This window comes from Grammomys surdaster, unplaced genomic scaffold (assembly GCF_004785775.1).
Source record: "Grammomys surdaster isolate TR1022 unplaced genomic scaffold, NIH_TR_1.0 174, whole genome shotgun sequence".
Taxonomy (NCBI): domain Eukaryota; kingdom Metazoa; phylum Chordata; class Mammalia; order Rodentia; family Muridae; genus Grammomys; species Grammomys surdaster.
In genome coordinates this window covers 23,200,231-23,223,761 of record NW_021604622.1, presented here as the reverse complement: position 1 = coordinate 23,223,761, position 23,531 = coordinate 23,200,231, and the positions used below count along the sequence as shown (strand labels likewise).

At 40.3% G+C, this 23,531-nt stretch overlaps 1 protein-coding gene across 1 annotated transcript in view; it reads right to left on the bottom strand.

Annotated features, from left to right (window-relative positions):
• The window catches only part of Ctnnd2 (catenin delta 2), an 810,313-nt gene extending 786,924 nt beyond the window's left edge, over positions 1–23,389 (bottom strand). The window contains exon 1 of the mRNA XM_028767562.1: positions 23,163–23,389. The gene's annotated coding sequence lies outside the window, so the exon portion shown is untranslated. The remainder of the gene's footprint in view (positions 1–23,162) is intronic.
• Between the last annotated feature and the right edge of the window lie 142 nt (positions 23,390–23,531).

Below are 23,531 nucleotides of genomic sequence, written 5' to 3'. Positions count from 1 at the left end.
ATCTGTGTGTAACATACACATGTACACATACAATGTAAAAGATAATAGCAACTGACCAAAAGAGAAGGAATTTTGCATGAAATCTGAAATAGGAAGAGTCAAACTTGAACAATTTCCTTTTTTTTTAACATTTAGGGTTATTATTATTATTATTATTATTATTCTCTCATACATTTTAACTCTACTGCAGTTTCTTCTCCCTCCACCCCTCCAGGTCACTCCCTACACCTCTCTTCTCTCCCAGATCAACTTTTCCTTGAACGATTACTTTTCTAAGCACACCAAATATTTATGAGCATTTAATAATGTTATGGGTTGGGACATAGTCTCAAAACCAGCTCTAAAAGGGAGGGACATCAATGAAATTGTTCCTAATGATGTTAGGTTCTAGGAACAGATCAATGCGTAGTTCAGCCGTTATCAGAGAGGCTGCTCTGGCTGCTGATGGGAGCGGATGCAGAGACCCACAGCCGAACTTGAGGCAGAGAGAGAGCCACGGTAGGAGGTCTCTATCTGATCCCTGTCCTTGGAGCTGAAGAACAGGGAGGAGGAAATGTGGGAGCCAGAGAGGTCAGGACATGAGGACAGCACTACCTGAAGGATCAATTAAGCAGGGCTTATGGGAGCTCACAGAGATGGAAGCAGCAATCATGGCACCTGCATGAGTGCACACAAGGTCCTCTGCATGTATGTTATAGTGGCTGGTTCGATGTTCTGGAGGCCCTGAGAACAGTGTGTGTGTGTGTGTGTGTGTGGTGTGTGTGTTGGGGGGAGGTGTTTCTCTGACTCTTTTTCCTGTTTTTAGGACCCTTTTCCTCCTACTGGGTTCCTTCATTCAGCCTTGATGTGAGGGTTTGTGGCTAGTCTTACTGAATCTTGTTGTGCCATGTTTGTTAATGTCCCTGGGAGGTCGGCTCTTTTCTGGGGAAAAACTGGGTGGGGGTCAGGTGGAAATGATCTGAGAGAGGATGTTGGGGGGGATTAGAAGAGTAGACGGAGGGGGAGCTGTGGCTGGGATGTATCGAGTAAGAAGAATAAATGAAAATTTTAATTCCAAAACCAGAGATAAATGCAGTTACAGTCACTAAATATACCTAAATAGCACTAAAAATAAATCACTAAATATGGGATGAAAGCATAGCAAATATTTCTGGGCATTTAATAATGTCATGAGATATATGCTTGAGTATAGCTCTGTTCTGCTCTTTACTCTTGCTGTGGTCTCTAACTCATTTCTCTTGAAGTTTTAGTTGACATCGAATTATAAATATTTTTAAACTTCATTATTATATAGTCATCTCAAATAAATATATGTCAAGCTCTAAAAAATAACCACAACTAATACTGTATCGTTGAGATCAGGAATTTTTTACTGGTTTACTTTTTAGTCTTAATAATCATCCTTCAGAGTTTTAATAATGCATTTTTATAAATTTTTATAAATCATATCGTTTTATATAAATTTAATAATAAACTTGAATAATATCCTTCAGAGTAGTATATAAATATCCAACTAATCAGCCAATAGCTTTAAAGTTACTGGTCTTCTTTTAGTCATTTGCTTCTTACATATTTTTCTGGATTCATGGTAGTGGTTGAGGCTAAGGGAAAAAAAATATATATATATAATCATGACTGAAACAGAACCAAAATTTAGGGTTTAATTCAGGTTGAGAATATTATCTTAAATTTCTATTATCCTGAGAGTTGTTGATTGTGCATAACTTTGGAATTTGTCATATTTTAGGCATTGATTGGAAGTGTTAGCTGGTCCATTTCCCTATATTCTTCACTTCCACGCCTTCCCCTACCAAGGTTTTCCCCCTATTATGGGACTGCCATGCAGGTAGAGCTCTGTATTTTTCTGCCAATGGGATTCTAATTGGCTTTACCCACTTGGAAGAACGGAAGAATCAGAGCCTTATTGTCTTCTTATCTCTGCCTTACCCAAATTCTGAGCTGGTGGCTACATATTCCCCATTACGTTACTGGGTAGCCCAGGCTAGAGGATTATGGGGAATGCCCTCTGCTATCTTCTTGGCCAACATTTCTCTGTTAGCACACCTAACGTTTTGGAGACCTAGAGGCTCAGCAATACAGGGCTAGATGTTGAGGGGCATCTCTTCTGTCTGTAATGAGATTCAAATAATACTTCTGCCTGCTCATGACAAACAGGGGAACTGGTGGTGGAGGCCTCAATATGGCCCCACGTGAGGACGAGTGATAGAAACTAAAGAAGGCAAGGATCCTCTCAGACTAGGTCCTAACTAAGTTCTCCATCCTCGTGTTTGGCTTCTCTTTCCTATCAGCTGTGTATCCAATGCGCTTCTTTAAGTTCTCTCTGTTGTAAATCCAGAAGTGACTTGTAACTGACATTGTTTTAATTATTAAACCATTTCTAGGTTCTTAGGAATGAAAACAGTTCGGGTATTGGCAATGGCCAGTTTCACCTGCTTTCCTTCATATTTTTCTCTTTTCCCGTAATGCCTTCAGATAAGGACACAGCTCATTATTCAATGGACACTCTTCTCTTCCAGTACAGGAGTTAAGAACGGTCACATTTTGGTACTGGCTAGGTATGTTCTTTGAGTTATACTTCCTTCTTGATGGAGACTATGGTGCATGGTTTCCACAAGCCTTTGTGGTATCTCAAAAGTTACTTTTAAAACTTTTGAATTGGTACTGCAAATCAGATCACATTTAACTCGAAAAAAAAAACCTTTTGAGAGATATTTATCAATTCCCCTTATTATCAATATTTGAATATCGTTAGAGATGCTCTGTCTGTAATGCTGAAGTTATCTGTTGAGAAAAACTTACTTCATTTCACCATCCAATTTACGGAAGCAATATTCTTCACATTCAGCGATAATTTCTGTTTATTGTCATTACTGTATAGCCAAACAACATTACCAAACCTTCAAACAAATGATTATGAATATACTTTTTTTTCACTTTAGGAAAATCTCCACAGTACAAGCAAAAGAGAACTCACTTACAATTATAGACAAGTTCCATATACAATATATGTATTATTTTATACATATCTTGTATTCACACATATCTATTCCCCTAATGACTGGAAATATTTAAGCAACGCAGAGTATTAAACACAATTAGTGTTTTCCGATGTTGGGATTAACAAACCGAATATCATAAGAGAAGAAACACATGAAACGTTTACCTTCTATTCAAGCTTTATCCTTTTAAAAGCTCAGTGTTACTATACCCAACAGCTGCACACATGGATATGCAAAAAAGAATGGGTTTTAGAAGCAGGAAGAGATATGATCAATAATACAGGTATATCTTTTCTAAGTTGTATTTCACTTTATGTTGAAAAACAGCAGCGTTATCCACCGAGAGGCCCAAGGCAACAAATGGCTGCAGGGAATTTATTTTAACCTGCCATAGAACTACTGCACGTTTTCCTTGGATGTGGTCCCTAAACTGTGTCTCCCCGCTGCTCCTAGCTCTCACTCTTCACCACTCTGTGCTATTTCTTGTAAACATTTGTTAGCTTGTCTCTGGGATGGGCTCTCTGGAGAAAGGTCAATCAAGCAAGCAAGACTGAAGGGAGCCCGAGGAATAAGCAGTTTGTTCGGAAGCTTGCCTCTCATCTTAGAATCAACACCCAAAGGACACAGGACCAGCAAATGATTGACAGTGTTCTGAAGTCCAGACCTTAACACTGAGGACAACTGATTCAAATGACTGCCAAGTATGTACATAAAGGAAGCGACAACTGCCTAGTGCAGCCACTGGCCCTCGCTCAGTGTTCAATCTGCTTACTCCATTTTTTTTTTTTTTTGCATTTACCAATAGAGTAAACCTACAATGGAAGAGGCATGGAGATCTGGGAATACTATTATTTGCAAGATACAGATGGAAGATGGGTGCCCCTGGGAACCTCACCACTAGCTGGAATATCTCAAATTAATAACATTTTTTTTTTTTATCTCTGTCGTTACAATTTCACCAGAAGCTCTTTCCAGGGCTCTTCAAGGCCTCCTCTCACTCTTTGATCGCTTCTGCCAGCCAGCCTCAGCCATCCAGCATGGCCAGCTGCCTGTGGAGCAGCCTGGGGTTGCCATGGAGACCATGCCAGCATGAAACGGAGGGTGAGGTGGATGCCAAGTGTAGCAGGGAAACATGATTGCTGAACCACCATTCTTGAGGCGCATGTGATAGGCAAGTCAGATGAAGGTAGAGATCAGCAAGAGGAAGTGAGAGAGGAAGGAGATGTTTAAACCAAGCAAGTGTCCCTGGATATGATCCATTGTTCTATCAAAATGAGGCAATATGCTAAGTCTCCAAGAATGTTCAAATATCAAATCTACTGGGGCTGGAAGATGGCTCAGCAGCTAAGGCAACTTACTCTCCTTGTAGAGGGCGTGTTTGGTTCCCATCACCCACATGATAGCACACCATCTCTTGTAAGTTACGATCTAGGGATTGCAGTTCCAGAGCATCTAAGACCTTCCTCTGGCTTCCTCTGGCCTGTGAAGGCCTGTGATGTACGTAAAACTCACTTATGAACACACACACATGTACAATTAAATTAAAAAAATGAAATTCAATAATACACCAATCAAGCTATCTATCACCCAAATACACACAAATATGTGTTTAATATATCCATACGCACATATGTTCACACAAATGCCCTTGCTACATAAAATGGGCCTGGATTTTCTTAATATCTGGAAATAGCATTTCTCAAAAGCCAACAAGATTACTTTGGAATGTGCTACCACTTTATCTGAGCACATTATCATAATATTGATCCTCAGTCATGATTCACATCCTATTCTGTGCCATTGACAAATGAAGCTTTGACATTTCTTTCTTACTTCTGTACAACAACAACAACAACAGAAAAAACCAAAGCTCTGCCTTAAGTACAAACATTCTGAAACCAGGAATGGGTTTATGGATAGAACTACGGGCTCCAAAGGAGTGACTCCTGGGTTCAGGACTCTAAACTACCCAGCTCAGCTCTCTAAGACTCTTCTGCCTCTTTAAACGGAGTGCTTAGGGCCGCTCACCACTACCCTGGTTCTCTCTGTCTGTTGGCACATGGTAAAACTGGACAGCTCTGTAATCTGCTTTGCCTTTGCAATAAGGCTTTGTAATGTATGACTTTATTTAACACTTCATCCATTTCCCCCAGCGGCCATGGAAACCTGCACAGGTGGAGAGTCCATTGGCTGAATGCCCAAGTTACTAGTATTATGTAAGACTCCGTTTCATGCCCTTGATAATCCAACCTGAAAATGCACCAAGCTTTTTTTTTTAAATCTACTGAAACCAGGGGCTGTTTTCTTGGACCCCATAACTCAGTTTACTCTCACTAATACACATCCTCCTTGTTAAGTTATAAAATATTTGATTGAAGACATTGTTTTCCATTATCGCTAGGAGAACAGGCAGCTGTGACAGATTCTCTTTCGATATTCACATTGATCACCACACAATTACCACCAAAAGCAACGTGCATGAAATATTCTCCAATAGGAAGTGAATTTCTGCGTGAGTTCCACGGAGGTAAGTTTGTGACTGGATGAGCTTTCACGAGAAAGTGACACTTGAATACACATGGTACTGAAGGACTACTAAACACGGAAGCTCCCGTCACAACTGTGGGGGTCTGAAGAACACAGCAGAGGAGGGTCCGCCGCCAGCATCAGCAGCACCGGCCACATCAGTGTCAGGAGTTAAAGAACTGCAACTTTGCAACCAAAAACTCTACATCTTTAGATAAGTAGTTTAGGACAAGTTAAATTGGGATTTTAGGGGGAAAAGTCAATTTTTTTTCAAGGTATATATCCTACACAATATTTTGGAAAGTTACCCTAAAAAAATTTCGAAAATAATAAAATTGAAATATATTGTTTAAAGTCTTCCTTTATTTGAATTTCACTTGGCTTCTTATATTTTCACTTGCTGACTGAAACCTTCCTACACATGGATATAAAGAACCTAGGGACTGAATATGTTGAAGGACAGGCTGGTTCGAGGTTAAGACTTCATTTTCAAGTACTGGAAAAATCATTCACAAAACATAGACTGTTTCTTTTATTTCTTTGAAGGGGGCTGTACGTGGAAGGAAGAAAATATTCCTAATGATTGCTTAAAGTTACTTCAAAAGAAATAACAAAAATGATCTTTGCTTCTCTGAAAGGCCTGCTCTAAAACTGAATTGAGAAATTCAGGAACTTTTGAGTTATCTTCCTGCCATGACTATAAACAACCAACCAGGTGATGGGAAAAGAATCCACCGCTATGAAACAGTTTTGGTATTTATTTTCCTGTTACAGGAGCAAGAAATCTAGAACACAACTGATTACAATGCTTACATCATGCTGATTGGTCACTTAATAGACAGCAAGTCTAGTTTGATTAACATGCATCGAATCTTAGGGCAGAGTTCCAGACTATTCAGATGAAGCAAGCTGCCCCATCCTTACTCAAGTCTTGGAAAACTCTGAATAGGAATGTTTGAATTTCTAATAGAGATGTTATATTCTAATACTCAATTTACCCTATATGTTACAGTACATTTGTTATAACTAATAAGGCAATACTTAAACATTGCTATTAACTAACATCTATTGTTAAGTTAAATCTACCTCATCTTTCCCTAATGTCCTCTTACTTTTTGAGGAATCCATAAGGGACTCCACACGACACTTAGCCATCCCATCTCTGTGGGCTCTTGTCAGCTCTGACCACATCTTAGACTTCTCTTGTTTTGAGGACCTTAACAATTCTAATGGCATTGTTCCTATAACGCATAGGATGTCTACTACATTGGCCTGATGTCACAAGCATCTCACAGGAGTGCGCAAAGGTCAAGTGCTATCCTCAGCACGTGTTATCAAAAGCTCAAACTGGAGCGCTGCTACTGACAATTTTGAAAATTGCTTGCTCATATTCTTAAATACACAACTATATGTTAATGTCCACAACTCGGTACAGTGGTCACTGGATCCAGCAACTGCCATGGGACTCGGGTACTCAAGCACCTTAGGTAAAACAATACAGTGTCTATATGGCCTATGCACGTGGTCTTTATATTTATATAAAGCTCTTAATAATTAATTCCACAGCTTTGGAATGAATACAAACACTATGCGATCAGCTGTCACACAGAATTTCTTACATTAAGATAAATAATGAAAATCACTCTAGGTATACTCAGTATAGATACTAATAGTCATTTATTTTTATTTTTGTTCAGGTTTGCTTGAGCCCTTGATTGCAAAATACCAAATACAGAAGGCCAGATTCATCGTCAAAATATCCCAAACGCCATGAACTCTTGGACAAGAACTCTTCCACACACAAACAAATTACAGAGGTTCTCTCCTTGTACTGTGTATCCCAGGACTACAGTCAGATTGCCAGGCTCAGTGGCAAGAGCCCTTGCACATGCAAACATATCACTGGCCCTAATTAATTAATTAATTTTAAAGATTTATTTATTTATTTACGTATATAAGTACACTGTACCTGTCTTCAGATACACCAGAAGAGGGCGTCAGATCCCATTACAGATGGCTGTGAGCTACCATGTGGTTGCTGGGTATTGAACTCAGGACCTCTGGAAGAACAGTCAGTGTTCTTGACCGCTGAGCCATCTCTCCAGCTCTCTAAATTTATTTTATAAGTAAGCAGTACCTTATATAAATATTCATATATAATAAATATTCATTAATTACTTTCACTTGCAAATACCTACCTCCCCAAACTAAGCTAGATCCTTTACATACATGTTATGGTTGTGTAGCCTGGTGTTCTTGTGGGACTCCCAAGAATGGAAGTTAGAGTGTCTCTGGCTCTTTTGCATGTTCTTGGGATCCTTTTCTTCCTATTGGTTTGCCTTGTTACACTTTAAGAAGGGGGATTTTTGCCTAGCCTTATTGCAACGTATGGTGCTGTTTTCAGTTGATCTCCCTGGGAGGCTTGACCTTTACTGAAAGAAAACTGAAGAGAAGTAGATCTGGGGGAGATGGGAGGTGGTAAGAGAACTAGTAAAAGTGTAGAGGGGAAAACTGTGGTCAGGATGTAATACATGAGATAAGAATAAATTTTTAAAAAGTAAATAAGTAAGAAAGTAAGGAAGTGAGAGGGAGGGAGAGGAAAGGAAGGAGGGAAGGAAGGAAGGAAGGAAGGAAGGAAGGAAGGAAGGAAGGAAGGAAGGAAGGAAGGAGGAAACACAAAACTCATAGAAAACAACTTTCACAAAAAAACACCAACATATTACAATGATATTTGGATTACGTTTTCTGGAGATTATAGGCTAAATATTATAGCTGGGTATAAAACCCCAGGATAGATAGAAGTGCCGTTGAAGATAAGAGCAGTTGCCTATGGCAGAGTGACTCTGTGTCCCTCCCAAAAACCATACAAATACCTCAGTTTCTTGAGTTGCTTGGGGATTTCATATAACTCTTTCCAGCCACACTAATGTTAATCGAATTACGAATCCCACAAGACCTAGTAGTTGGCATGTCTCACTTAGTGTTTTGGAAACACTGGATGATTTGAATGTCTTGCTTGGTAAGCTACCAAATGGAAAATTTCAGTGAACTAAAAAAGAAAAAAAAAACAAACTTAAACATTGTATTTAAATTATTAATTAGCTCCTCAAGGAGAACAAAACCGATTAGATTCAAATTATAAATTTTCTAGACAAAAGATGGATGTCAAACTAGGTGTGGTATCTCATACCTATGACTTCAGCACTCAGAAGGTTTATGCATAGCTATGGAAACCTTAAGGCCAGCCTGGGCTACAAAGTGAATTGCAAACCAGCTCATCTATAGTGTGAGACGCTATTTCAAGAAAAGACAAATGGAAAGAAGAAAAGGGAGGAAGAGGACACACAGCAGGGATTCGCATGGTCCTACCTGTCTAATATCCTTAGGAACACTTTGTTAATATAGGCTAGGGTGTATAATTTATAAATTCTTAGGATGACTTAAACAGAAACATCCCAAAGCATGGGATACCTTTGGCAAATAATTGGGGGGGTGGAGGGAGGGAAGGGGTCCTTTTCTCACTCTCTTTGAGACTCAAAACCAAAATCTGAAAGACCACACAGATGTCAACAGTGCACATGAAGGTGATGAGGAAAGGCCAGAATGTCCTCTGCTCCTCCTCTCCTGATGTGACCAGCCTTTCAGCACAGCTACTGATGACACACTCTAATCAGGAACACTGGAACCCTCTCTAGAACTAAACTGAGTCAGGGTAATGAAGAGATAACTAAGTGGAATATCCAAAACCCACAGTGCACGAACACAGAGCCATTGCAAAGCTGCAAGAGGTAAAGGCTCTACCCATGCTGTTCTTCGAGTGGTCAGCCAAAAAAATACAATCTTACAAGGAAACTACCTTACAATACACTTACTAGGCCAGAAGGACTTTCTCCAATGCAATGCAACATTCAACAATAACACAGTGTAAGTGTAAAAGTTTTCTGTTTTGAGACAATTCATTAAGGTACAGGAAATTTAATGAGGCAGGGAATTTTGTGACAAGAAAGTCCAAAGGACAAATATGAATGTTTATAAACATAAATTTATTATATTAATTCTGAGTCACAAATATGGATAAAAGTGTACAGGAAACTACAAAATCCTACTCTTAAAGTCACCTAGTTAGAACCTAACATTTTAATTATATTTCAGTTTTCAAAAACCACAATAACCCAAACACAAAAATGTATTCCTTATGAAAGAAAATGCAATGTGTTCCATACATTGGAATCAAGGCCTTATCTCAGAATCAACATTTGGACAGTGACAGAGTTTGAAATAATTTACTTTACAGTTTCAATATTCTAGTGCATATCTGAAATTTAAATCTAATGGGAAATACATACTTTGGGAAAACAAGTCTGATCTTGATAATTAAATGTGCTAATCAGTTTTAATGTTACTGTGTCTCATCTCACTTATCCTTAAAATGATATTCATAGACGAATGATCTCTGAGTTCTCAGGCAAAGCAGCATCTTCCACGTGATTCACAATCAATATACAACTGTCCTTTGAGGTAACACTATTCCATGGAAATATGAAGATGTTAAAGTTATAAAAGTATGTTTAACATTATTCTGCAACAAAGTAGCCAGGATCTTTGAATCCTACTCACAATGAGGTAATCTGCCTTTGAGAAATAACCAGCTGTGTCTAAGGATGCCAGGAAATATAAGGCAGCCAAAAGCCAACTTACCTACTGAAGCACTGTGTACCACCTATTTACGGAAACTTGGTCACCTCTTGGTAACTAACAATCATACTGATATCCCAGCCACTTATAGCTAGGTAATCTGCTTTCTAAATTCCTCTCTGCTTCCAATACACACTTAAGGTAGGCTTCAGAGATGATGGCATCCTCCCCATCCTCCCCATCCTCCATAAAGTGTGTATCTAGAAGCCCGGCAGGCATTACTGTTCCTATCGTGCTTCTGTGCTGTACCTAACTATGCTTCCTTTAAAATAGTTTAAGGATCAACCCTCAAGGATAAACACATGAAAGCAACCTTGCAAACTAGTAAGTAGATGAGGTGACTTCAAGTTCACATGCATATTGTAATGGCAATTAGATTCTAAAAATACTAGAAGAATGTCTGCTTTAGCCTGGAAAAAGCAGAAAGATGTTCAAAGTAGCTGTCGCTGAGTAAACTGAAGACATTGATGGAGCAGGGAAAATGTGGCAATAAGAAGACTTGGTCCTTTCCTTGATCGCCTTTACGGGTAGCATAGGCAAAGACAAGATCTGAGCCTTCCGGAAGCCGTGCAAACAATGACCAGGAGGGAGGCAGAGTGAGGGCAAGTGTCCCTGCCTTCAGGAGTCTGCAGTAGCTATCTAAGAAGGAAGCCCTGGACCAGCATTAAGAAGTCAAGTAAAGAGAAGCAAAAGAGCCAATCCTTCCAAAGTTGACCAACTCATGTAAAAATAACTTTGCAAAACCTTCATAATACAACATGCTGAGAGCTCCAAAGCATGAATCACATCAACATCTACAGTTTATAAATCAAAGCCAACTATTTAACAGGAACTGAATTAGTCAATGAATTGTCAACATTGTCTATTGAACATTCTCATTTACTTGGGAAATGGTTGGCCTTCTTGGCTGTGGAGAGCTTGAGGGCTTTGTCCTGCAGTCTCTCCTGGAACGTTCCATCATCCCAGCAAACATACATCTGATGAAGTCTGAGCTTTAGAGATGACTGGGTTAGGGGTCTATTGAAGGCAAGTAGGGTTACATGAAGTTGCAGAAGTGGGGTCTTTTGAAAAGAGGGACCTTACAAAATGAAGGATAAGGACAAATACAGGAAGGATATGAGTGTGTAGTGGTTCCCCCAGACTGAAACATGAACAGAGGGAAGCTTCTGAGACTCATAGAACTCACAAGAAAAATAAGATTCACCAAGCCCTTCCCATAGTTTACAGAACAATTGCCAGCCAAGAAAAAGAACTTTAATGGAGTAACTACACCACCTCGGGATTCTGATAACCCAGCTTTTGTGAGCCACTCACCTGTGCTGGCATGGATTTTTTGGTGATGCAGTTACCTAACAGTAAGTAAGGTACCTATTAGTAAGTAGCACTAATAAACACAGTGGTTCACCAAGCTTGTCTTAGATTGAATTATCTTGTCAGTCTGTCATCGGGGTGGATACAAATACCTCCCAGGAAAGGTCATAGAGCAAAAGACCCTGTGAAGGAAGAGACAACTAGAAGTCTATACCTGAACTGGAAAGAGAGCCCTTACCAGAAACCAACCTTTAGATCTGTGATAAGAAGCCTTTGGTCTGCACCACTCCCCTATAGCACCTTGTTCTGATACCAGCCTAAGCTTTACCAAGAGTCTTTTCGGTATTTTGATTGATGAAAATCTCCAAAGTCAGGTAGGACCACTGACAAAATGCCCTTTGGCATGTTTTTACCTGATGTGGGAAAACTCGGTATGTTTCTAGGTCTTGATTTAGGTCTAATTTATGCCGTTCAGTATTCCAGTCAATTTGCAATGTTACAGATCATCCACAGACACTTTGTTAAAACACCATCTGTTCTCTGCCATCCTTAAGATCTTCACAAAGTCTTCTGGCATCATGGGACTCTACACATCCCACCACTACATACTGAAAAGTCTGAAACCCTACTGTGGGCCCATATTTGAAAGCAATGTGCACGTATGGCTTATTTCCTGACATGATTATGGGAGTTTCCCCATGGTGGTAACACCACTACAAACTGTTGGGCAGCGTGTGCTTTACCCAGAACAACCATTTCCTCTTGAATGTCCTCGATGCCATGTAAGAAACACAGAAGCAGACTTCTTCTTTCAAAATGACCTGGAGCCGTCACCCTCAGAGATACATCAGCTATAAACACCTAGGTTGCAACTATGTGCTGTTCAGTAGAAAAACTGCAATCACTCCTATAGAATGTGAATGTCCTAATTAACATAAAGTATAGGTCTGAACGTTGAGCATGAATAAGCTACAAAAAAATCTTAAAAATGAATTCATAGTCCACATTAACAGTTTGCTCTAAACACGAGAAGAAGGGGGAAGAGAAACGTGCAATAGATTCATTTGTGTAAATATGAAAGATACTGAGAGAGATTGTGACGATAGCTCAGCGCTAACATCTTTGGACCAGAGCTGTGAACCTCATCAAATTACTGAACCTTGACCCACGCCACCTCAAAAGCTACGATGATAAATGCCTGGAGATTGTATATTGCTATGTGCAATTGGTGGAAGGGTATCCCGAAGACCCATGAGCTCAGTAAAATCCACTGGACAGCAATCTGTTGTGTGGCTTTCAGGATGGTGTTTTGAAGTGCTGGAATATGGGGATACTCTTGTAAAAAAAACTAATGTCCCAGGAAACCTCAAACGAATAACTTTGTTTTTATTTCCTCCAAAAACCCAGTTCAAAGAAAGCCAAGTGTTTCTCGGCTCTGACAGCATTCACCCTCTTGCAGCTTGGCATTGCCTGCCACTCTCTGTGTACAAACTGGGATGCTGCAAAAGACAGTTTGTCAGTCTCTAGGAAAGACAGGTTAAATCATCTTGCTACACTGTGGGAAGCAAAGAGTGTATTTAACACTGAAGAGTCTAGAGTCCTTGTGGCTATTAGTGTATTTTAAGGGAGCTTGCACACAAAGGAAGGAAACTATGTCCGACCTGATTTAAAAACATAGCTGTAACGCTATTTAAGTTTTTAAAACTTGATTTTGAACAGGTGAGTTGTAACCTTTTACATAGAAATGAGCTCCATACCTGGAAGGAGATGTTAGCTTATCTTGTTCTGCTGGAATACACCCAAACCTGCAGTTTGTACCTCTTTATGGTTTCTTACTTATTCAAAACTTAATTCTGCCCAGTTTGTTGAAAGTACTTTAAGCTACTCATTTACCCTTTTACAGTTCTCAAAAATGACTTCACTTTTTAATCAGCCTTCACTACAACACACCCAGTGTGTCAATCTGCCAAGTAAGAGGTGTCACTTAACTGTCCTTTATACCAGCCACCCTCCTGCTCCTTCCTTTCACAGTCTGCTTCTGTCTAGTATTCACAAGTGCAAGGTAAGATCACCCCCTTGTACATGTTCTGAGTGCTCAAATACCAAAAATGGTGTCGTTCTACGAGTTCTCATATACCTGAGCTGAAGTAAAGAGGACTTTAGATTTATAACTGAAATAAATCACCACACAGCAAAAAAACACATCTTCCCAAATATGTAAAACCTCGCTTCTCGCTAAGTAACAACTCAGTGGGGACTTTTAATTTCCCTTCCTCATTTTCTTCAAGCATTTGGAGACTGTGTAACAAACTAAAGTTTTTTAACTCATCTTTACTTCTTCCTATTGGCAGGCTACAGTTAGAGTGATAAGAATCTCTGCAATTGTATTCAAATAATTTTTAAAGAAATATTCTGAAGACACACACACACACAAAGAAAGCACAAACACAATTCACACTTCTAAAACTGTTCTGATAAAACCTAATCAGCGCCAGACACAGCAGCCCTCCACACCACAAAACAATATTCTAGAGAGAGCTTGACAGATTTCACTGTTGAGGAGAAATAGGGCTTTACACTACCCCTTTTTTAAAAGTACCAAACTTTTGTGCAAAAAAAAAAAATGCAGGGCAAGTTTTTGACCCAATATATCATAGTTTTCAGTATCTGAGGTCCTATAAAGGACAAGGAAGTACATTACCACTGAGACCCCTTTTTTGTGCAATACCCAATGACATGCGATACCTCAATCACTATGGCCATTAGTGAAGTGGGCATGTTGAAACTGAGTTTGTAGTGGTGCTAAACACTGTTTTAGAGGCAAAAAAAAATTATTCCAACTCATAAAAATTACCATATTATTGGAGTATATTAAAAGTTCCAAAGAACATTTTTAAACTGAAATGTGCCTCCATGCAATTTTCACATTAATTGGCTTATCATATAGTGTAGTAGAACTGCTCAGTTTTTTGTTTTTTGTTTTTTTTACATAAGCTCTAAATGGCCAGTCTCCAAAATTAGTCCAAAGCAAACAACGCAAAAGCCTTATGAAGGGTCATGAGCCAGTCTGGACAACAAAAACAAGACTGTCCATACAACTTGTGACGGTTAGCATGCTTACTATGTGCCATTCACTCGCTAAAATTTGAGGATCAATGATAAAATAAATTCCCAAATGGAGTAATTCTGGTAAAGAGCCTACTGTGTATAACAGGGAGGGAGGGGGAAGCACATGTCTCTGGGGCAACAGAAGAATGTAAGCAAAGCAATATATTTTCCTTAGATGGGTGCCAAACTCTACTTCCCTAATGAACATGCACCTGAGAAGAAGCATACTATGCACCACATTGACAAAAGTGTCTACAGTACAGATAGGTAAGGGAAGGTTGAGAACTTTTCCTGCATTTTTTTCTTCTTGCACAAAAATCCGGTACTTTAAAAAGAGGGTAGTGTTGTGATGGTTTGTATATGTATATGCTTGGCCCAGAGTGTGGCACTATTAGAGGGTGTGGCCCTGTTGGAGTAGGTGTGTCATTGTGGGCATAGGCTTTGTCCTAGCTTCCAGGAAGCAAGTATTCTGCTAGCAGCCTTCAGATGAAGATGTAGAACTCTCAGCTCCTCCTGCATCATGCCTGCCTGGATGCTGCCATGCTCCCAGCTTGATGATAATGGACTGAACCTCTGAACCTCTAAGCCAGCCCCAATTAAATGCTATCATTTATAAGACTAGCCTTTGGTCATAGTGTCTGTTCACAGCAGTAAAACCCTAACTATGACAAGTGTAAAGCCCTGTTGCTCCTCAAGTGCCATGATGGCCACAAACACCTGGTCTTCTCAAGAAAAGGCCCTTACATTGGTGTGGGTGCCTAATTATGTATCACGTGGGGGGGGGGAAAGCAAAAGTAGGAAATATCAAAAAAATAAATGACTTGACATTTTATTATTTAATAGAAAGAAGAGCTAGCACTCTTGATGTCCCCTTACTAGGTACCTTGCTAAGCACTTTAAGTTTATTATTTCTTAATTTTTCCCTCAATACAATTGAAAATTCAAGTGTGAGTATGTCCCCTCGACTCACATGGTCAGAAGCAGCCCTGCGGGGTCTAACTTTCAGCTTCCCTTTCTATGCCCACTCCATTGCTTTACTGATCACTAAGACACAGAGTCGGTGAGTAGTCAGGGAGTTTTCTTTCATAAAAGCCAAGGACATGCTCCCCAGTCAGGTTTAATGAAATGAGGTCTACAGCTGTTAAAATGTGGAAAGGGAGATGATAATCACTACAGATAAACTATTTCAATCGCTAAGAAAAGAGGTAAGTAGAGAAAAGGAGAAATGGGTATAGGGAAGAAATATAGGATTACCAAAAGAAAAGTATACAAGCTAATGGAATGTTTAACCTTAACAGCATTTTTAAAGGAAGTCAACTAAGTCCCAGGAAAATGTAATATTTTTGCAATCTAATGGGCATTTTCTTTATAATTACAATGCCCACAGTGGTCAACATCATTGGAAAAGAAATCTCACTTTCTCTGTGATAAAATATTAACGATACAACTTCTTTGGAAGACAGCTTGATAACATCTTAACTGTCCTCAGGCAGTCCCCCAGAAACTCAAGAACCACGCACTGTATCTGTGAGGACTTCTTAAAAGCAGAGGGTTGAATTATAGCTCTTTTCTATTTGCACAACTTGGGTTACTGTTGAAGAATTGTTCTTTCTGGAAATTAAATTACTCTAAGTTGGAGATGATGACTACTATGTTACTCTGATATCTACTTTCTGGAAATTAAATTACTCTAAGTTGAAGATGATGACTACTATGTTACTCTGATATTTAAAGGACCAAATAAAATATTTGATGAGGATTAAAATTTGTCATAAAGAGTGGGCATTTTTAGGTAGAGCAATCATAACCAGAGTCACATAAAACGTATTTATTTTTAATGTAATTCTTTCTTTCCAACTCTACCCATGATTGGGCCTATTGGTACTGAGACATCAAATACCAATTGGACTCTAAGTAACTATACTGAGGTGAAATATGCCCGAGTAAGAGCTACCTTGGATCAGTATTTGTATGTGGTTTGGGAAGTTAGCTTCTGACAGGTTCCTTTTCATGGTCAAAGTCACTTACGAGGCCATCCAATTAATTTTAGTTAAAAACTAACATGGAGAGAAAGAAAGAAACCCTAAGGACAAGTCACTTTAGAGTTAGCTGTTCATAACTCAGTTGAATTTCATGGGTCATCTTCACTATAAATCAGCCAGGGCAGTAGGCACTCCCCTGACAATTCCTCTGAGAGTGACAAAACAGAATGAAGTATTTAAAGAACTCGGCTACTAAATGAAATGCTGTGAATGTTTCTATGTCCTGAATTCTCCAATGCAGAATCCTTTCAGATCATGCCAATAGGGAACACTTCTTTCTTACTTCTGGTGCTTCTTTTCAGGTGATGGGAACTTAATTAATGAAACACTTCTGGCCTCTGTCCAACCTTTCATTTCCTTGGCCTCTGAAGAATATGGAAACAACTTGCCTTGCTTCTTCTTTCTTCCTCTGGAGATATTCTTGTCTACAGAGAGCAAGGCTGGGATCTTCCAGCTCAGAGACAACCCAGTCTCTGAGGGGAGGAAGACAGATGATGGACCAAAGACCTGAGATGTCTGTCACACACTAAACATAAAGCTATGTTTAGTACTTGGAGGGGATTTCTTTATTATCTTTTCTCATTCTAATTTCCCAGCTGCTTAGAAAGTCAGGGTAGGGAATATATATTTGGCTCCCTAAAGACATTAATAATCAATATAAATCCTCTGCATTTCATAATTTTAAAATAAACTATAAATATTCTCTACCAATGGTATTACATGGTTAAATGAGAAGAGGTATTTCAATAGACATAAACAGTCTCCCGAACCAACAGAAGTAATATGTAACATCTACATAAATGTATAGTAACCAACATACATCTTTTAAATCTAATTTCTAAGGTCAGTTGGTATCACTACAATTATTAAGCAAATAGAACAATATTAATGAGAAAAGCCTAGCATTGATCTATGGAGGATAACCATACTTAGTAATTTCGCTGACATAATTAACAGCTCCCCATGACCCAACGCTTTCAGAAAGTAGCAGGCTCATGTCATCCAAAATTGGTGGAACTTTTGGACACACATATATCTATACTGACCTAACCAAATATAATTGGCTCACCTGTTTACTTTGCTCAAAAAAAAAAAAAAACAAGATAATGCCTCTCGCTATAACATGTATTTTACTCCGAAAACATAATTGGCAGTTCTCACAACAAAACATAAATTTGAATATAAATAACCATGTTGGTTGTCAAAACTCTTCCTTGACTGAAGATAAATTAGTCTGCTGTCACATGGGTCATTTTCTGTAACAAATTCGAAGAACCATCACAGTGTGGTGACCATACGATATATGCCACAGAAGGTAACAGCTACACCAACTTGAGGGAATTCGGGGATACCCAAGGAGCTCAAACCTGGAAGAGACAAAGCCCACATGCCTGTTTTCACTGCAGATCTCTAGATGGGGGGATCTGTGAAAATGACCTCTGATGTCCAACAAGGCACCAGTGCACACCTCGGTCCTCTTTCTGATGACATCATTTAGAGGAGGCCTTCTCCTCTCTGTACAGTCTTTGTTGCTTGTGTTTCTTTTTATTCCCTTACAGTGATTTCCTGTTGAGACTTGAGCTCTCTGCTTTTAAACTGAGCAGCTGTTTAAGACCTGACCTCACAGAGTGATGCTGATTACACAGTCTATAATACTCTCTGCACAACATTAATCTTCGTAGAAAATTTGATCTTAATCAGGAGGCTGACATAACAATAATAAGGAATAGCAAAGTCTTGAAATTTCTCACTTACTGGGATATAACCATTGTTGAAAGAAACAGTGCTGAAAGATGTAACTTAATTTCATTTACCTTAATGGTTATATACTTCAATACATGAAGGAATTACATATTTCAAGATAGAAAAATTGTTATTTTGATGCCAGTCTACAAAATATAATATTACAATGGAATATCTATATAAAAATAATATCACAATAATGCCTATTCTCAGAGGGCATGGGAGTCACTTAATGTCAATGATCTAGTTAATAATCATTTAGGTCGTAATTAGTAAGCCTAAGTTTGCAAACCATATTCACATACTCTTTATTCAAAGCAACATTTGAGATATTCCACCTTACTGTACCCATCTTACAGGTCAATAAGCTGGGTCTGATAACCACATAAATGATCAAGGGAAGAGAGCTAAAAGATAAGAGTTGGTGTTCACTAAAGGCCACATTATAAGTGGCTCACACATTAGGGAACACAAGACAGCATTACATTATTGAAATTTGCTTTTCTAATAACGTTTATAGGATATCATAAATACAGAGAAAAAAACTGGCCCATTTCCTACAACCTGTGTGTGATTGCTATACGAATTTGAAATAGTGGAATATATTGTAACATGCGTATGCACACACATACACACACACATATAAACATATATACAAATATAAAAATAAGTTTAGCATTCAGCACACGACCTGTCCAGGATAATAAATGCATAAATGGATGTTTAAGACAGGAGTTTTAGGAATTACTGTCTCACTTATTTGGTCACTGTTTGTAACCTGTCAATAGACATAGAGGTATAGAATATAACTTCAATGTCATACTGTTGGCGAACCATTTCCTACAAATCAATTAAAACCAAGATACAAACCTTGAAGTCACCTCAACTGCCATATGATTCAAAGATGAAGAACTGCAATCATCATCACCCTACATCTTTTATGGGTCTTATAATTTAGTGGACTAAGATCACAGGATGATAAAATATTCCTATGAGTTTCCTGTGTCGGAGGTACTGTTTGTGAATATAATTGGATTCATTAAACCTAACCAGGCAGTTTATTAATCAGTAGGCCGGATTGGCAGACAATGTGATGGAAACTATTTATGTATGACATGTTTAATACTTTACAGTCATATAAAATGCTGCTACTTTGGCATGTAATCAGATAAACTTGAAGCTAACAACAAGAATCGTGAGCTATTCTTCAGAAATCAACTTTCCTGGCTATAAGCTATTGTAAACAGGCACCTTTCATGGAAATTTACCAGCCTGAGTAGTCATAGACCTTGTAAATAAGTAGCCTTGGCAGACAATACCAACTTAGATAAGGACAATTGAATCATAGGCAGAGTCATAGTGATCTGTCCCCTGAACCCTCACCCAGCCAATACCCTGTTCTGAAAGATATCTGTATTCCCCCTGAACACCCATGCTCCAGTGTCATCCCCTTCCCTACGTCCTGCCTTTCTGTGCTTATAACCCCTGTGTGAATGAATTACGATTTGAAAAAAATAAATAAATTATTAAAAAAAAAGAAATCAACCGCACAAAACAGTATACAGTTCATGCATCCCTCAAAGGACTTCACTTTTGGAACATAGACAGTGATAACTCACAAGGAAGCCACTGGGATTATTCGGATTTTAAAGTTTACTTACTCATATGTAAATTAGCAGAAACCCATTGTGCAACACCTTCAGTGAATTGGCTTAAAAACTAACTGGACAGTGTCTGACTGGATTTTATTCAGAGTTCGAATTTGTGTTTAAGTGTGTCCAACTATGTGGGATCTTTTCAAAGTGAACATTATGTCACCAAGAGTGATACAAGTGTCACTTTAACTTGACAGCAACATTCCCATGAGAAACTCTAAGAAGGGAATGTTCATATTCTATTCATAAGAGGAGGAGGAGAGCATTGTGGGGAAGTTGGCAATGTAAACATATTTTATGTTGTCTCCAGTTGGCTTTTACAACTAGATATACCCATCTGTACAAAGTATACATGGTTTTATAAACAAATCGCTAGGAATCATTTCAAATTTAAAAGCAATGTTTTTCCTTTACAAAGGAAAACCTGCAAAAAAACCAAAACAACAACAAAAATAAAACAACAACAAAAACAACAACAACAAAAAACTGTGCACAACTCTTCAACAACAACATGTGTGCCTGACAGCAAAGAGTTACATTTTGGTGAGAGGCAATACACATTCAATTACATGCACAAAGTAAAATAATTGGAGAACATTATAAGTTCATTTTTCACTTTTACAGTCCATTCTGAACATGATATTATACTTAGAAAATATTTAACAAAACTCCCATTTGCCTTTTCCAACTAATATTTTTTGAATTTCATTTTTCCTCTCTGTGATGAACCACCGAACGGGGTTGGGGTGGGGGGAGAATTGATGATTTCCATTGTACTGTGAAAGGTGTGCACTAGCTGGTAATGCTGTCATTTGACTGCTCGTGACTTTTATTATAGAGAATGCAAACATTAATGACATCTCTAATGATTTGGTTTTACAACTGCGCAAACACACACAAAGTTAAATAACCCTTTTCCACAAGACTAGGATAATTTCATTTACAGCAACAACCTCATGCATGGGCGGTAACTGCCACTCAGTCAAGTACTGTCATTTTCAACCCACAATAGGGCATAAAAGCCTCATGCAGAATACATGGAGTTTTTCTCACGCCCAGCAGCTGCTCTCTGGAGGCACACACAGGCACACAGTGGTGTCAACTAGTGCATAAGATTCATGGTTAAAACTGAAACACTAGACTCAATGAGAGGAAAGGAAAGAGAAAGGCACTCCTCCTTGATCTAAGGCATGCTTCTGAAAGAAATTTTACATGGATAGAATGCAAGGGCTCCAAGAGTGTGCTCAAAGCGCTCCTGTAAAGTTCCCTGAATGTGAATAAAGGTGTAACTACAGCAGCATTGGCAGAAGAATCGCAGCAGCGTTCCCTTAAGCCAAGCTGTGTAGCCTCTGGCAGTGCTTTTCCCACGCTCGCTTGTTATTAGTAAAATTACAGTCCTTCTATATTTCAACAACTAATTCCAAACACAGTCATCTTCATTCAAGCCTTGTACCTCGTAACCCACAGACCAGTACGGATGATACTGTTCAACATTAACAATTGATCCTGTTTGGCACAGAGAATCACTAAAGGAAGAGGCATCCGGGTGTTGAAAGCAGATATTCCATACACGAGGATTCTTGCCTCTGTTGGTCATACTTCCCATATATCCGATCCCCCCAATCATGCACTGGTCTATGTTGGCAATCCAAAAGGAGTCATAGCAAATGATCTTCCACTGGATTTTAGTAGCGTGGCTGGGGAGCCTTCTAATTATGTTGCTACATGCTCACCATCAGGCACATCAACTGAACTACCACCAGTGGAAGTGTGCAAAATGAGGTAACTCATGGGCAGGGGCAACACCTCCCCATTTTCATGGAAGTCAATGCAGAAAATTCTCAGCGTCTTACCTATCAGTCACACAGTTCTTAAAAGTGAACTGTCCGTCATGCTTATCAGGCCTGATTTTTGCTTATTACACATCTCTCTTCTAAGCCAACATATTTGTTAGAGAACATTAGGCATGCATATGTATAAAGCCTGGCCGAGCTGAAGCACAGCAGATCAGTTCGAATGAGGGAAATACAAACCCCTTGCAAGCACTGCCTCCCCCTCTATTATCTCTTCTTCCACACCCTTCATTACCCGGGTGTTTACAGTGAAAGCGCAACTTCGGGTATTTGAGAAATAAGCCGCTCGTTGTGGAAAATTCAGAGATGCACACCCCCTAAGCCCCCAAGTCTGTTTTCCGACCCCCACCCTCAGACCGAGGAGGTTGCACCTCCTTCCTAGAGACTTTACTCTGAACAGAGTAGCTCAACATGCTGAGGATCAATCGATGAAAACACATTACACACCAGAAGAAGAGGAAGGTCGGGTGGGGGGAGAGCGAAACGCAGCTTTGCTTTCAGCCATTAATTACGAATCACCCAAATATCGCTACGCGGATCTCCCATGCACAAGCACCCTTGCCAAACCTGGCTGTCAGGCAGGGCTTTCCAGAGCCTCGCTATCTATTGTCAGGACAGAGAAGCCCCCGGAAGCCTGTGAATCCCTCTGAAAATGCTTCCTTCGGAAACGCTAAATATAGACCAAAGGGGTCTGGGTCTGGCGGGCAGCGGGAGACTGAAGAAACGGCCATGGATGCATATGACTAAGTCTTTCCATTTTGTTCTAGCCAAACATCGTAATGACATTGAACATAAGGGCAAAAGACTGGAAGGAAGTCTTCCCCGCCCCCACCTCGTTTTCTCCCGTATATTAGGGACGTCATGAATGCAACCGGGTTGCTCTGGAGGGTGGCGGGGAGCAGTCGGTGTTGCCCTATATACGCGTCCTCCGAGGTAGAGGGGTGGCAGGGAGGGGAGCACGCAGAGACGCCACTTGGTAACCGCTCCAAGAAAGACACTGACCCCGGACCCCGTTGCGGGCAGAGCCGTGTTTCAAGAGGGGACCCTGCAGGATCGCGGTCCTCCCCCGGGGCAGACAGCACCCCACAGCCGCCGCCGCCACCACCCCTGGCCCCCTGATAGCGGAGGACCAACCCCCACCGGCGGTGAGCAAGAGGACGACGCCCGGAGGATGCGCCCGGCTCCAGCAGCTCAGCTAAGGCAACTCACCGAACGGCGCGGCGCCCGACTGCTTCCTGGCGAACATGCACCCGCCGCCAAAGACAGCTCCTCAGTCGGAGGAAAGGCGTGCGCGCCGCCGCCCGGCTTCAGAGCAAGGTCCTGACCTTGCCCAGCTGCAGCATCCTCCGCTTTTGTTGTCGGAGCGCGGCCGCGGGACAAGTGATGCTGGCGGGGAGCAGGGGCGAGCGCGGCAGGCGAGAGGCGGCTCCCGACGCGAGTGCGCAGCGCCCGGCCCGGCCGCCCCTCCGAGCGCGGCGAGCGTAGCGCCCCCTGCCCGACTCGGCGGGCGCCGCGGGATGCTCGGGGTTCCGCGGGGCTCCCCGAGCTCGGGCCGGGCTACCGAGCCGCCGCGCCCGC